The sequence below is a fragment of the Heterocephalus glaber genome, unplaced genomic scaffold, assembly GCF_053883595.1.
Source record: "Heterocephalus glaber isolate CG9 unplaced genomic scaffold, H.glaber_assembly_v1.0 deba00001555, whole genome shotgun sequence".
NCBI lineage: Eukaryota > Metazoa > Chordata > Mammalia > Rodentia > Bathyergidae > Heterocephalus > Heterocephalus glaber.
Genome location: NW_028258346.1, coordinates 16,144,209 through 16,160,395, shown reverse-complemented (window position 1 = coordinate 16,160,395; position 16,187 = coordinate 16,144,209). Strand labels below are relative to the sequence as shown.

General features: G+C 45.1%; 1 protein-coding gene across 3 annotated transcripts in view; it reads left to right on the top strand.

The window, feature by feature from the left end:
- Samd12 (sterile alpha motif domain containing 12) overlaps positions 1–16,187 on the top strand; it is a 422,167-nt gene that overhangs the window by 357,901 nt on the left and 48,079 nt on the right. The window lies entirely within an intron of this gene.

Sequence of the window (16,187 nt, the reverse complement as noted above, 5' to 3'; positions counted from 1 at the left end):
GGGAGGGCAGGGGAAGGGGGGAAAATAAATGAATAAATATTTATGGAATGAATGTCTTGATTAAATGAATGGCATATTTTATGTCCCCAGCTTTACTACTCTTTCCAACACTTGAGTCAGCATGAGAGAGTCTTCTAAACTCTAGGAAACTCAGCCTGGGTGGAGAACAAAGATCCCAGGACCCAGCCACCTCTGGGCAAGTCCTAAGGCATGCTCAGTGTCTCAGTGGTCTTCTCTTGGAAATAACAGGAAACGCAGGAAACGATGGTTGCACAAGTATCAATATATTAGTGCCATTGAACTGTACACTTAAAAATGGTAAAACTTATGATATATGCATCCATAATTTCTAAAAAAGGAAAATTTTGACTAAGTTACTAGCTTTCTGACACTGGAATGTCCAGCCCGTATGATTGTGTATGCAATATCTATGAAGCACTGCTAAGTCCATCAAATGCACAATCTCATGGACCCTTTCGGTGATCCTGTCAGTGAGGTATTATTGCCACTGTCCTATTTTCCGGGTGGAGAAACAGACGATGGAGTATTTTCAAATCCAGGGTCAATGTGTATCTCCTTAGCAAGCTCGTATGCTTTACCACTTGGTTTTCTGATTTTTTTCCTGACAAGTAACAAATGCAGGCATCTCAGATTCTAGTCCAGGTGAACTTTGGTAGAGAGGATGACATTGAGACCTGTTAGAGTTTGAGGAATGCCTCATGTGCCTCCTTTCTTAGAGGGAGGCCTGGGAATAGGATTGACGCTCCCAATCTATTGAAGTAGAGGAAGAGAAGAAAGGAGGGAATGGAGGAAGAAAGGTTCAGAAGGAAGAAAATCAATGCCAATACACAGTTACCTATGTTTCACTTTTTTTAGGGTTTACATTTAATTGTTGTATTTGTGTAATTTTAATAATAACAAAAAAATACCTTATTGAGAATGACATCGAAAGTCCCAAGCAAGTCCTATAAGATGGAGCGGGGTGAGCGCATGGCTTCCCAGCCTTCGCCTTCCTTCCCGCCCTCTAGGGGGCCTTGTGATGGAAATGACTGGCTCTTCACAGCACACTTGCAGTGGGGCTCCTCACACACCCTGGGCGAAACAGAAAAGGCCTTTGCTACACTGTCCATCGACAGGGCATAGCTATTAGACCACAGCCCCGGGAGGGCTGCTCCCCCACACCTCCCATGGGTGGTTGGTTCTTTAAATAAAAGGTAAAATACGGACGGCTGACCATAGGTCCAATGAGTGCACTCTGTAACTCATCCATTTCTCCCGACAGTCTGGAAGGTAGGTACAACCACTCCTTAATCTTTTTTTCCTCCGTGGGAAGAGACAGGAACATTGAGAAGGCAAGTGTTTCACCCAAATTCACAAACTGTTTAAGCCACAAGGGCAAAAATCAATCATGAACAATAGCTACCCTTTGGGGAGGCTGCTACAAAGACTGAATGAAATAATGTATGCAGCCACTTAGCCCACAGCCTCATGGTAACCCGGTGAAGATGGGCTCACCACCAGTGGACAGTGGTGCACACATATAATCCCAGCACTCTAGGAGGCTGGGGCAGGAGGATTGTAAGTTGAAGCCCAGCCTGGGGAAGTTAGTGAGACCCTGCCTCAAAATAAAAAATGAAAAGCGGGCTAGCGATGTAATTCAATGGGAAGCCCCTGAGTTCAACCTCCAGTATCACCTAAAAAGAGCAAAAACTAAAACAAAACTCAGTTTACTGACAGGAAAACTAGGCTCAAGGAAGCCAAGAAATAGCCTGGAAAAGCACAGCTCGAAAGTGGCAGAACTGCAGGCCATCTTGTCCCAAAGTGCAGATGATGGTCCCTTCTACCCTTGCTCTTCTTCGGGACTGATTCAGAACAAGATGGTAACTTTCTGATTGTGTTGCCACAGCCCCGTGCCGGGTCTCCTCAGTGGCTCTGTGGTGTGAACGTCTAGTTTTGTCTTTGTCACATGAAGCCGGGCTGAGGGTTCCAATCTCCTCAAGCCCGTCTTTTCATCACAAGTCGAATTTAATAATAACATACACTGTTCTGTTCCATGCCACTACCAGACATCTTACAGGAGGTGGGTGTGATTTGCAGTGCCTCTTGTAAGCACAACGGGCAATTGCTTTTCAATAATCTTTCCTTGTAGCCATGCAGAACACCTCCAGCCAGCTCAGGCAAGGGTTTTCCCATAATTATATGTAATAATCCACTATTTTATATTTATTTCATCAATTTCAACAGTTCACAAGAACACCTATAATCTTGGATCCAGTAATCAACTGTTTCGGAGTTGCCCCATCCTAAATTTAGGCTTTGCGCTTGGCAGTTCAGCTAAAAAGCTTCACCTTCTAGTGCCACTCGTCATGGATAAGGGAAAATGCTACCATTCATGCTGTATTTAGTGTTCATTATTTAGCAAGCTGAACTGGATACCACAGAGTTTAATAGCGTGGGGTGTAATTGCTTTAATGCTTCGAAGGCACGTGGCTGCAGACTTCGCTGGTCTTCACCAGGATTCGCTCGCAAATGAGACATTGCTCCTCGGAGGGGCTTTTCTGCCTTGGTATTTTAATGAAACAAATATTGTTGCGGTGTGCGGTGGGCGGAGGTATTGGTTAGGGAGAAGAGGTCGCCAAACAGCTGTTCAGAACCACGAAGCTTCACTGGGGACTTGCTAGGTGCCCGGCTCTCTTCCATTAGCTTATTTAATCCCCCAACAACCCAAGCAGGTAGGTATGGTTGCTGTCCCATTTATGGTGACTTAAAGAGATTAGTTTGTAATATGTCGCACAGCTGGTGGCTGAGAACACGTGCCCCAGGGCAACATGTTTACTACTCTCCCATCAGCCTCACAGGTGGCTACTCCAGGTTGGTTCTGCAGAGCACTGAAAGTGGAAGAGAGACAGAAAACTTGACAGGTAACACCTTGCGAGGAAGGAAGAAGACCCCAAAGGAGCCGTGGATTCTGGGTGTTTATTTGCCTGTTTCCCGGGTGACTGTGGTGGCACTGATTGCCAGCCAGGGGTGTCCTTGTTTCTGCGTTCTGCCGTCCACTTCTCAAATGCCAGCCCCATCAGCTGAGCACAAAATGAACTCTACTCTGTTCTATATAGTGGCTTATGAAGCTGTACCAATTCCCACTGCTACCTTCTCTTTCTCTTTGTGGTAAGGCTCACATTTGATTACCTGATAAAAGCAATTCTTCCTTTATCAAGATGTTTAAACCCTGCTGACACCAGAAGATATGTTTAAAAAATAGATTCCTGGTAATCAAGTCTATTTAAGGAGTATATAATATACACGTCATTTCTTAATGGGCTTAGAACGTCATCTTACTGACCCTAAATTTGAGGTATATATGTCTGGGACAAGTGAGCAGATTTAAGGTAAATTATGGTAGAATTGACAGGTGTTATTTGAATAATACCTTCTGATTACTGAGAAATGGGATGAAATGCTAAAATGTAAGCATATTTATGTAACTATACTTTGGAATTCATCAGACAAACCGTGAAGGATTCTTTTTGTTTGTTTGTTTTTTTGGTACCGGTGATCAAACTCAGGTCCTTGTGCTTGCGAGGCAGGCGGCGGAACCACTGAGCTAAATCCATGACCCTAAACCATGAAGTTTTTGAGGATACTTGAGTAATAAAATGTGGAAGGAAATCAATTCTGGTTTTAGACATTAAAAAATGGCTATGTCTGCTGAGAAATGGTCTGTTTTTAATGTTTCATGTTACAGCAATAATTAAGTTTTCATTTTACTTCATTGTAATCCTAACCTCCCCCCAACACCTAGAAACAATCCCAATATGCGCTCTATTATCTTGCGTATTGCCTCACTGGATATCTGACTCCTGAGTGCGGAGCCTGGCCTGGGGCACAGCAGTGACCTATGATAGTGCTTGTCACCATGGGACGAGGGAAGGGGAAGTGAAGAACATGCGTGTATTTTCAGATGATGATGCTGACAATGAATGTCATTAACAAATCCAAAGTCAGGAGGCCGACTGTGCCATCTTTGGGGTGAAGAATTGCCAGGGAGGCCTTGTAAGGGGGTCAGATCCTAAGGAAACTAAGGAATGGGAAAGGGTATGTGCTCTCTTTCAGGTAGAAATTCCTCACCAAAATAGTCGGAGGGACCTCAGTCCTGCCTAAAGGAAAATAATTCTCGCCTGCCTCCTCCCCTGCTGTTTTGCAGTTCTGTTTTCTCTAGAAAACACTCCTCCGGGATGAAAAGATCTCAGCCCTTCTTCCCTTTGACGCTGCTCTCCAGAGCATCTCAAGTGTCTGCGGAGAGCCAGATTGGAGCAGCTCAGCCAAGGGAGGGAACCGGTTCTGCTAGTAGGTGAATGTGAAGGCTGCTGTGTTGTTGGCCTCCGGAAGCGCTGTCCTCACAGGAAGTGTGTTATCCTTTCCCAACCCCACAGGACCTCGGAACCACCAGTTCCGCCTGGATCATAATGTGCTATGTGAACCTTCCCCACTCATGGGCCAGGCAGGAAGGAGTTCGTGGCTTGACCTGGAAACAGTTCTTCGCGCTGCTACCCAACTTTGGTAGTCTCTTCCTTCAGCATTTAGATGGAGGAAGGGAAGTGGCGTAGGATGACAGTCTCCTGAAAGCCACACCCTGTCCAGGCATCTGTACAAGTCAAGTCACCTTATCTAATCTTCCTGGAGCCAGGGATGTCCTCATTTTGCAAGAGAGAGGAAAACTGAGGCCCAGATTGCTTACACTACCTCTACCCAGTCTGCAAGTGACAGATGCAGGATTTGACCCTGTGTATTTCAGGTTCCAAAAGCTTCTCCATCCTCTTTCTGCTACATGGGTCTGGAAACTGTCAGCTTCCCCTGTCCCAGAGGGAAATACGTAATGCCTAGGCCTCGTCTACTGGTTGGCCTATCCAAAAAGCTTGGTACCTAATTCTCGTGGTTACTGCCTGGCGTGCGGGACATCAGAGCTACAAATTAAAGTCTCAACCAAAGAAAGTTACAGTTTCTAGAAATACAATTTCCACTAGGAGAAGATATTTCAGGCAGTAAACTGACTGCTTTAACAGTAGGTTCCAAAACCCTATGGGCGATTTATAGAGAAGTTGAAATAAGGAACAAGACAAATACATTTTAGACTTTACCAAATTCCTCTCCGTTTGGGAGAAAGAAAAATATTATTCTCTGGGAATGAAAAAATATAGATTCATTCTCCTCTGCTATTACATGGGTCCAGCTAAGCAATAATGCACTGCAAAGCCAAGTGCTCTGATCAGTTTCTCTGAGCTGTTATTAAAGTTTGCAAAATATTGCTCAGAGTCCTCCTGGCAGGGTTTCAATATTGTCTGTTTAAACTGGAATTGGCTGAAGCTCTTCATTTCTGTTAAACTTGCCAGAGCTGCCGAGCCTACAGCACAGATATTCCCCCGCTGCGGCCCCATCCAGTGTGGCCCCGCTGGACACGGCTCCTGTCGAGAATGACTGAGTCCACCTGTCACCCACCATGCCCATCCTCTGATGGGAACACCTGCCTCCAGCTGGACCTCTAGGTCCCAGGTGGGGACCTTTCCTCAGATCCCTCAGGATGGTCTAGCCACCCTGTTATGTGCTACTATGGGAGCTTGGCCTAGCTTAGCTCATTGATCACAACCCTAACTGTACTTCAGTTGTGTCCGCAGTGCGGCTCCCAGCCCTGAGACAGAGACCAGTCTTTATATAGAAGGTATTTATTGCTCCACAGGCACTCAGCAACTCGGACCAGCAGAAGTTCTGCCCTTAATAAAGGGCTTTCATCCTGACTTCAATACACGATACCAAAAATAAAATAAAAATAAAATAAAATAAAATAAAATAAATAAGAGCTTTCAAATTCTTCCTAGAGGTTTTCTCCATCCCATACGGCCAAAAACATATATATATATATGGAAGAAGAACGTCTGTGGGAGGCATTTGTGGACCAAGCCTAGAAGCATAAGCATCACAGTCTTTCACATTCATAGTGCAAACTCAGCCACTTGACCACAGCTAATGACCAAAGGAATGCTGGGACATGTAGTCTCTGGCTAGGCAGTTGTTTTTAAATGAAATAAGTCAGACATGTTTAAATATCACATTGTTTCTCTTACATGAGAAACCAAAATCATAAATAAGGACCAAAATGGATGATAGATATTGGGAAGTAGAAAGAAATGTTCAAATGGGACGGGGAAGTCGGGGGGGGGGGGGGGTTGGGGAGAGTGAAAGAAAGGAAAAGGAGAAAAAAAGAGAATGGAAGGAAAAATACAAACAAAGCTTCTGTAAATGAGCGGAGGACAGGTTGAAAGGTGAGGAGGGGAATGGGGAAAAAAGAATTAAGATATATCATGTAAGGTACAATTTTCCCATCATGAATGTCATCAGTGTGTGACAAATATGTACAAATGAAAAACAAAGGTAAAACAAAGTGTGTGGAAAGGGGGTAGAAATTGTGACCTAGGTTTCCACCCTTGCTGTATACCTGGATCCCCAGTGCCTGACACACGGTAGCCAATCAGTAAATACTTGCCCAGTAAAAATGAGCCAATGGTTTTAAAACTTAGGGCAAAAAAAAAATCACTTTAATATACACAAAGATGTGATATCCAGGTATCTCCTTACAGATCCTTCAAATAAATAACCACACATACCAATGGTCAGAGAGGCAAGTAAAAATCCCACTGGCCTCAGCCATTTTTTCTGGTCCCACAGTTGTGCTAGATCCAGCACACCCAGTAGCACCTGCCACCTGCGGCCGGGCCTGGCTTTAGGAACTCCTTTGTCCCACTGAGCAGAACTCTGACTCCCTGCTGGAGTACAGAGGAGGAAGCAGGGAATTCATATACGTTTCTTTTTATGACTATATGTTTGCAATCCGTAATAATTACACCCATCCTGGGGAGTTGTAATTATGTATACATCTCACATCGTAATCAGCTTTGCTTCCCCTGCCATTCCCCACCTACTCAGTGCAGGGCCTTTTCCTAGGTGCCTCCTCATTGTCTCATTTATTTTCCATAACAACTCAGTGAAGGAAAGAATCCTCCCATCTTGGATTCCTGAATTACCTGCCTCCTAATTATGCTCCTTGCTTTACTTTTGCCCTCTTATGGGAAGTCTGAAGCTAAAATTATCTTTTAAAATTATACATCAAAACGCGTCGTCTGGGGCCAGGGATTTAGCTCAGTGGTTCCACCTCCTGCCTTGCAAGCGCAAGGACCAGAGTTCGATCCCCAGTACCAAAAAGAAACCACAAAAACTCTGAATGGCTTCCTAGTTGCTCCTAAACCCTTGACCTAGACCAACAAGCCCAGCCCTCTGGCTCCTTCCTGTTCCTCCAACTTCCCTCAGCCCTTCTCCCACATACCGGTTCTTTCTTTACCTGACTCCAGCCTGCCATTCCGTTTGCAGCACAAATGCTTTCTAGAGAGCAGGGGCTGAGTGAACCCTTCTCTGACCATAACATCCAGAGGTCATACAGATCATGTGTCCACCTGGGCCTCTCAAACCCTACTGAATATCAGAACCACCACAGAAGCTTTTAAGAAACCACATTGTCCCAGGTGGCATCCTGAGAAATCCTGATCATTACTCCCCTGGCTTGTTTGGGAATCATCGGTTCCTAGTACAAGCTGAACATCGAAGCCGTGAATGTAGGTAATTGGGCTTCAGCTCTGAACTTCAGGTGACAGTCATTACTGGACAGAGTAGGGCAGCTGTGATACTCTCCCGTTCCAGGAAGTCTTCCCTCAGAAAAATCTATGTGCAAATGTCAGTAATGAAGAGGCACCCAGAGAGGGGACTGGGAGCTTCATTTTCTGAATGCTTGTCACCCTGACATGCTTAGAGGAGTCAGAGCCCAACCCCAGTTAATGCATGAAGTTCCTGGAGTTTGTTGTAGATTTTCAGCTTTTAGTCATCATAGTCAACACCACAGGAGTAAAGACAATGAAAGGGGAACCTGGGGAAGTGGGAAGGGTGGGTCTGAGAGTTCATTATGCAATTAGAGAACAGGGAGAGAACAAATGAGCACTAATAAATAAAAAACAGTGCAGACTTAGGGGAAAGCATAAAGTTAAAAATTCTAGATATTACGTTTCTCCTGAGTCCTAGGTCATTTTTCTGTCCCTTTAGATTGAGGCCTCTTCTTGAATGGTGGGGGACAGTTGGGGAATGGGGAGGATAGAATCATTTACAGTCATAATGTTTGCATTAGTACAATGTTCTTCGAGCTCTGCCATGTTTTCAGTCACATCCTTAGTTGTGAGAAGTAAGTCATGATCAATACTCTTGTCCAATGAATGAAGAAATTGTGTCTCAGAAAGGCAACAGGACTTGCCCAGTGTTGTACCCCTGTGTGCTGAGCTCAGGAAGAAACTTGGGTCTTCCAATTCCTAGACCACTGTCCTCTTCCACTCCGAATGCTATCAGTGGCTTATGGAATGTTCCACTCATTCACCTTTGAACAGTTCCTCAGTGAGAAACACACACACACACACCACACACACACACACACACACACACACTTAAAGCCACCATGTTCCTCTAAGCACCTCTCATCCCTCTGAGGGGAAGGTTTTCAGCTCCCCATAACTGACCTCATGCCTTCTCCTTCTGTACCTACCTGGCACTTGACTCCTTCCTCAGTTCCTCCATAGATCACACTGGACACTGATTATTTTCCTCACAATCCCACCTGCCCATGATGACTTTCTAGAGAGCAGGAGCTGCAAATGTGCTGACTTTCATCTCCCTCACTTCTTACACAGCACACAGCATATAGGAGACCCTCTTAAATGTTTGTTAATGGATGGACAGGTGGAAGGTGGACAGATTGGGAGGAAGGCTTCGAGGTTGAGGCTTGAGGAGATGTGTGACAACCTCGCTTGCTATCTGAGGAGCGCTCCCTTTGCTATCTAATAAAGACAGAATCCTGGTGCTTTGTGGTTTGGATCTTCCACCATGATTATGATCTGTATTTCATTATAATTTTCATTGCTGAAATATATATTTGTATTTGGTATGAATCTTCATACCGATATGCCTAAGGAAAAATAGTTCATACCAGGCAGCAGAGTAGTATGAATAGCAACATTTCCAGATAGCCAGCATGTGAATCCTGGTTCTAGGAATTAGTGAATGTCAGAATTGTTTTTAGTGATGTAGCTGTCTTATTCCTCACCTTCCTTGTGTCTCAAATGGGGATAACAAGGGTACTTTCTATACAGATGATTTGTGAAAATTAAATGAGATCATAAATATCAAACACTTTGTGCACACCAGCATTCCAGGCTGTGCCACGCTCAGTAAGTGCTCGGTGTGTGTGGCCCTCGGTCCTCCTGCTGCACACACATGAATCTCCATGCCCCAGAAAGTTGTGCTGAGTCAGCTTTGTATCTGGGTCTCCTGAAGGGCACTGAAGCCTCTCTGGAGACCGTATTGCTATAACTCTCTGCATCCCTGGACAAGTCATTTCCCTTCTCTGAGCCTCATTGTGTTGTCTGTCCTTGAAGAGCTGCTGCCATGTTTGAGTGACCTCAAGGCCGTGCAGTGTGTGCCCGACTGCATGCGGCCTGCCCTTCCATGTGCATTGCCCTGGTGCACCTTGAAGTTAGGGACTGTTCCTACCTCCCCTTTGCACTTCCGGGTCACAGGCTCCTCAGCGGGCCCTTCATAACATTTTGCTGAGTTGAAGTAAACTTTGATAAATTGTTTAACATGCTTTTTGGCAGACTTTGTCAAACTTTCTGAGCTCCAGAAAGGTTTTGGCCCATTAACCCTGTTCCCCTGCGAGCAGTTAGTGAACTGAATGGTCCTGCTGCCCCCAGCATGGCACAAACCCCACCCCTTTGCTCCTGTATCCTCTCTGGGAGCCTCTCTGTGGCCTCCAGAAACCCTGGCAGCACAACTTTCCCAGCAGCACTTGGGAAGCAAGAGCACATTGACCAGAATCATAATGGAGTGACCTTCATTGAGGTTCCAGGCAACCCAGCCTCACGTCAGAGCGAGCTTCGAGCACTTATTTTCTTTGGCTGTGCCTACCTAGCACAACACCTATCACATAAACATACTCAGCATGTGGTAACAAATGAATGAACAAATGGATGAGACATAGTGGTTGGTTGGTTGGTTGGTTTTTCTTGGCCCCGTAACATGTAACACTTAATTAAAGGAAGATGAGAAAGAACTCCTTTTCCTATTTCCCAATGAAGAAGTCTTCTCCCATGAGTGATTTTATGACCCCTCCAAGCCTAGGGCAAGGGGTGTGGGGCTGCCGCTAAATCTTTTGGTCATTTCAATAACTACTTTCCCCAACCCTCTGCCCTTATGTGAATACTCAGCTGGGAAATATCCGTAATAGATGAGCAATGACAATGTCATTGAATGAGATTGATGAAGACAGATATAAAGCTAAAACATTTTTAGTGCCAGAAATACTGTTTGCTCAACAATCAGCTGCATCAAAGGCCTTGAACGTTTCCCACCGAGGTCAGCAGTTTTGCAAGTGGCACACTGAAACGCACACCTCTGCCACAAGCACTCTGTTCCTGGCATGAAAAAGAAAAAGTCAAACCTGTTAACACGAATACCTGGAGGAAGCAACTTGGCCTTTTCCGATGATTGTTCAGGTGACTCGTTCTCCAAAGAACCGGCCTCTGGAGGCTTGTTAGATGCTTTAAAATTAAAAAGCTTTGTTTTAATATTGATAAATCCTTCTATTTTCTGATTTTTTTAAGTCCTAGGATTAAAAAAGGTAGGCCTCGGGTGTTGCCCTGCATGAATCCTCAAGCATGCGCCTCTGTTGTCCCCGTCGCTGGCCACATCTCTAAGCAAACTGCGCAGCCGTACCGGACCCTGCTTTTCTTTGTGATGTTACAGTATTACCCTGTGTTCTTCACGGCACCTGGTATCTGAAATTCTTCATTCTGGACTTGTAGCACTGGAGTTGGAAAATAAGGAGAAGAGTCCCCTTAGTGCTAAGTGCTTTCCCCCTTCTTTCCTTGAATCATCACAGCCGCATGATCCAAGCTCATTTTTATTAGGAGTAATGAGTGCGGAAAGTTACTGACCAGAGTTAGGACCCAGGCCTCTTCAGAGCCTGCCACCACCAGGCCTCCACTGCCCTCGCTCCAAGTCCACCTTGCCTGCTTCACTTGCAAGTAGTTGCTAGCAGCCTGCAACGAACAGCATTGCTCATTCATTTATCTTGTGTATTTGTGACTTGAATGCTGTTGTCTCTTCTCGTGGGATGTGAGCTCCATGAGCACAAGGATTCTTTCTGGCTTCTCTCTTCCTTGACATGTCTCAATTACCGAGCCTGACGCACAGTAAGCCTTCACTGCGTATGGCCTCTGCTGCTGTCATCTGTTTACTTACTGACCTTGTCATTCTGTCACCATTTCCCTGGTGGAGAAACTGAGGTCAAGAGTCACTTGGTGGGCCTGGGATTTAGCTCAGTGGTTCCACTGCCTGCCTCACAAGCGCAAGGACCGGAGTTCGATCCCCAGTACCAAAAAAAAAAAAAAGAGTCACTTAGTGAAGATGACACAATGAATGACTGGGCAAGAAAAACCAGATCTCCTTATTGCCACCCCAATTCTTTGCCTAAATCCCAACTCAATCTTGCTGCACTTTTATTATGCTATAAAACGAATAACTTTATGAGTTCATTCCCGAGCACATTATTGCTTTTATATCACATCAAAGAACTTAAGACGGGCAAAAGATATAGCCCTATTGCTTGTCCTCAGAAACTCAACTTTCCTACCCCTCAAGGAATCCCTGCTTAAGGCTTATTCTGAGGACACGAGCCATTCTCTCTCAGAAGCTGGCTTCCAATAAGGCTAACTGTGTGTCGAGGCAGAACCCTGTGGTGGAATAAGTGATCTGAATTGAGACCCCTTTTCGATTCCTATCTGCCAGACTCTTGTATGACCTCAGAAGTAACCAGGCATTTTAAGGTGGAGATGTTTCTGCTCCTGGGTACTCTGTGAAAACCTGTCTTGGAGGGAAAACCCAGATCGTACAGGAAGTAGTCGGGGTGACTCAGTCCTCCCCTGAATTAGGCAATGTGTCCTGGGGCTGCTATATAGGGGTAAAGTTAGGATGATGGCTGAAGAAGAAAGGGGAAACCTTAGAAGTCAGAGAGTCTTAAGAAGGGTTCTTTTTGGGGTTTTATTTTTATTAGTGCATGTTTGCAGTACATAATGATTAAGGAAGTTGATACGTGCATATAACACACCTTGATTCTTTTTTCATCTCTTTCCTCTCCCTCCATCTCTCAATCTCCTTCCCATTTGAGAAAGATCTATCTCCCTACTTCCTATGACCTATCTTTTATTTTGGTCTTTACTTAAATGAAGAGATTTGTATTTGTCTTTCGGCAAAGAAGAATGACTGCAGAGGCTGTCAAGAGAGTACATTTGTTTAAGCATAAATTGTTTCTTCATCACCAGTAACAGAACACACCTCCTGGTCCTCAGGTCTCTTCATTCCATTAACCTGCAATGGGTCACTCTAGCAGAAGTCAGGTAGAGAGATTTCACTGTGTGTGATGATAACCACAGGCTCCTCTGTGCTATACCTGTTCATAAGGCCAGAAGTCAGGGGATTTGTCCAGTGTCTGAACAGGGCAAGTGCCCTTACCTGGCTTGACTAGTATCATCCTCCTCTGGGGGATGGATTAGTGCTTCCCATGACAATAATAGTAATAGCCACGGCTGAATACGCTTCATAAGCGCTTTCTCATACATTTTTAAGTTTTAGGTGATTGCAAAATCATCCTGAGTTAATGATGGCTGAGGTTTCTATTACCTCCATTATAGATTAGAAATCTGACTTGAGAAGTTCCTGACCCAGTAGGTCACATACAGGTAAATGACAAAGCCCAAATCCAAGGCCCTCTGGCTTTTCAGTGCTTCCTCAGTGGCATTCTGCCTTCTACCCATGTGGTGGCTCATCTTGCATGTCCTGAGGGCATCTCATGACCCAACTACACTGTAATCTTCCCTGCTCAAGAAAATCTACTCTGTCTCCACCTTTTTTCCCTGCTTGATAGCTGCCCTTCCCCTAGTGACCCATCCTAGACACCTCAGGAGAGCCCTTGAACATTGTCCTTTCTCCTGGTGCCCGTGTCAGGGGTAACCCAGCACTTCCACATCTGAAATGCCCAAGCTCCTCCCTCTTTCTGCTGTCACTGGAAAGACCCTGATTCGGACCTTCACCTTCTGCCACAGTAATATTCAGTCATTTGTTTCATTCTCCAAATCATCATCGAGCTTCTCAGTTCTGAGGAGACTATGCTGGGCAAAAGCAAAACATTGACATTGTTTTCCTGGCGTGCTTATCTTTAATGAAAAAGTAATCAAATAATCAGTCCACCAAACATGAAAGGGCAGATGTGACAATTGCTGTAAGAAAAACCACGTGCTCACCCTCCCTGCAAGAGCAGTACGGGGTGGTATTTCTAAGCCATAACTATGATCATGGTGCACCCTCTGCTTTAAAGCATTGCTAAATGCCCAGTGCCTGCTCATAAAATCCAAGCTCATTAGCCGGGTGTACGTGTCTCTTCATGACCTGGCTCCCAGCGCCAGATTAGGTTGCGTGCAAGCTGCTGCAACCCCATTCTTTCCAGCCCTCACTCAGTTAACTCAGCTTATGACTAAGCCATATCTGATAGATACATATTTCCTTCTTGCCATCCCCCAAACAGTTCTGCCCTTCATTTTTCCACATCTTGGCTTATGCAAAACTCTTGGAGAAATGCTGTTCCTCTAACTAACTGTACAAGGAAATGCCCTGCTCAACTTCAGGCTCAGCTCCAGTGACCTTTCCCACTCCCTAGGTGTAACTTACTATTCTTTACGTTTTCTAGCACACCAGTAGTGTAGCACTTTGACCATTATAATATAGTTACTTACTTTTTCTGGGTACACACTCTTATCCTCAGATTGAGAACCACTTGTGGATAGAGATCATGCTAATATAGTTTTATTCTGTTACATAGAGCCAGAGAATAAACACATAAGAGAGAAGACAGACATCTTGGATCCTTTATTTTCCTTCACCACAGTCTTTAATTTCTGATAGACACTCCTTTCACCCCAGTTCAGCTTTGAGAAATTTTCCCTCCTGTTACTTTATTTCTTTTAGAAATCACATACAGACGATTTCAGAGGTCTTCATATGTTCATATTCCTCCAAGCATCTTCTCTATGCACAATATGTTCTCACTTTCCTGCTTCTTAAACCACTGAGGCAGTTGGATCCAAACCCATTTCCATGCTTCCTCCTATGTTTCCATTTGTGTATTGTCACTGACTCGGTGATTACAAAGCGACCATATCCAAATATGGAAAAATTGCTCTTTGGGAAGTCTTTGATCCTTTGGGGTTTTTTTGTTTTGGGGGGCTTTTTTGGCACTGGGGATCAAACTCAGGACCTTGCCCTTGTGAGGCAGCCGGCGGCACCACTGACCTAAATCCCCAGCCCCTTGTTTTTGTTTTTAATGGTGGTAAGGCATCAGAAATTGATGAAGTAACTGTCAAGTCTGTGTCCTTTGCCTTTCCAACTTTGGCCAAGTCTAGATCCTGTCTCTTTCCCAGATCATAATGTTACCAATGGGCTCCCACAGCTTGCAAAAGGAAATTGAAAAACACATGAGACTATTTGAGAATAGCTCTACAGGAAACTGATTTTATAACCTGATAAGAATGGTAGACGAAAACTGTAGTCATTAGCTAAAAACAAACTCTCGGGAATGAAGTAAGATGTTATTAAAAACAGATAATTTTTAAGGTCCTGTAGGTTCCTAGGATCTGGCAACTGAAATGAAACTTTCCTTCCAGAGTATCCAATTTTGTATTTCCCAACCTAGCAGTCACAGAAGTCATAAAATACAGAATCATGGCCAGATTATTTGTGTAGGTCAAAATAATGAATAAATATCTTTGTAAAATATAAAATTTAAAAATTAAAAATTAATAACCCAATGGAATTGCTGAAGAAGACATACTGTTACTTGTCATCTACGTTCCTGAAGGTCGTGTAGAAGTGTGCACCACCAGCATGCTCACTTGCACTGATGCGTGTGCAGAAAGACACCAGTTCTCTCAGCCTTCAACACGGAACTCCCAGTTGCTCTCTCCATCCCTGGGCAACCTCAACCATTTACCCAGAAGCCCAGCAAGCGGTATCATTATCAATGTATGCCATCGCTTGAAAAGGATTGATAAGGATGGCATCCAGGGAAACAGTGGAACCCGAGATAGACTGTTTCATTTGTCCATTTCTGTGTGGTGTGTTACCTCTGAAACACAGTGGTTTAAGACAACCACAGCTTTGCTGCATCTTACAATTTAGAGGGTCGAGACCTGGAACTCGACTCAGCTGAGCTACTCTCCCACTTTGCACGACTCTGCTGTGCTTCCTACAGGGGCTTGGCTGGGGCAGGGCTGGTCTACGACATCTTGACTCACGGTTCTGTGGCCTTGGCCCGTACGGGTGGTGGACATGGCTCCACTGGGCTCTCTGTGTCTGTGGACTCTCAGGGCTTTCGAAACAGTCTCCAGCAGAGCAGTCAAACTTCTCAGCAGACCGAAGGAAAACTGCCAGTCCTGTTCTATGCCAGGGGGACCTGGCATAGCAGCACCCGTGATTACCGCTGGCCACAGCAGTCAGGGGCCACCCCGTATCCACCAGAGGCAACAGGTCCCCACCTCTCGCTCACCTGCCGAAGAATCTGTAGCTGTCTTTAATCCACCCAGCAGTGTTAACAAAATGCCTTTGTAGACTTGATTTAGGGTGCGGACTTTAGATTTATAACCTAGATGGAAGAGAACATTCGTGCACCCATTACTGGCCAAATGTTCACCAGGCACCACTTCCTGTGAGAGCACTGTGCTGCCCCCGATGGATCTGGAGAGAGAGGGCACAGCTCTCTCTGCCAGAAGTCCGCATCCTGATGTGAACACTGGAATCGCGCTATGATGAAAATGGCGAAGTGCACATCCAAAGCAGGTGGGCTCGGATCTGGACACTGGGGGAGCTGCCCAGGCCAGCATGGGAAGAGTGGGACGTGGGACCATGGGGACTGTGGAGGGCTTGTGCTCCAGGCCATTTTTGCCTCTGGGGAATGTAGGGCACAACTGCCCATTTTCAAAGCATTCATTTCCCAA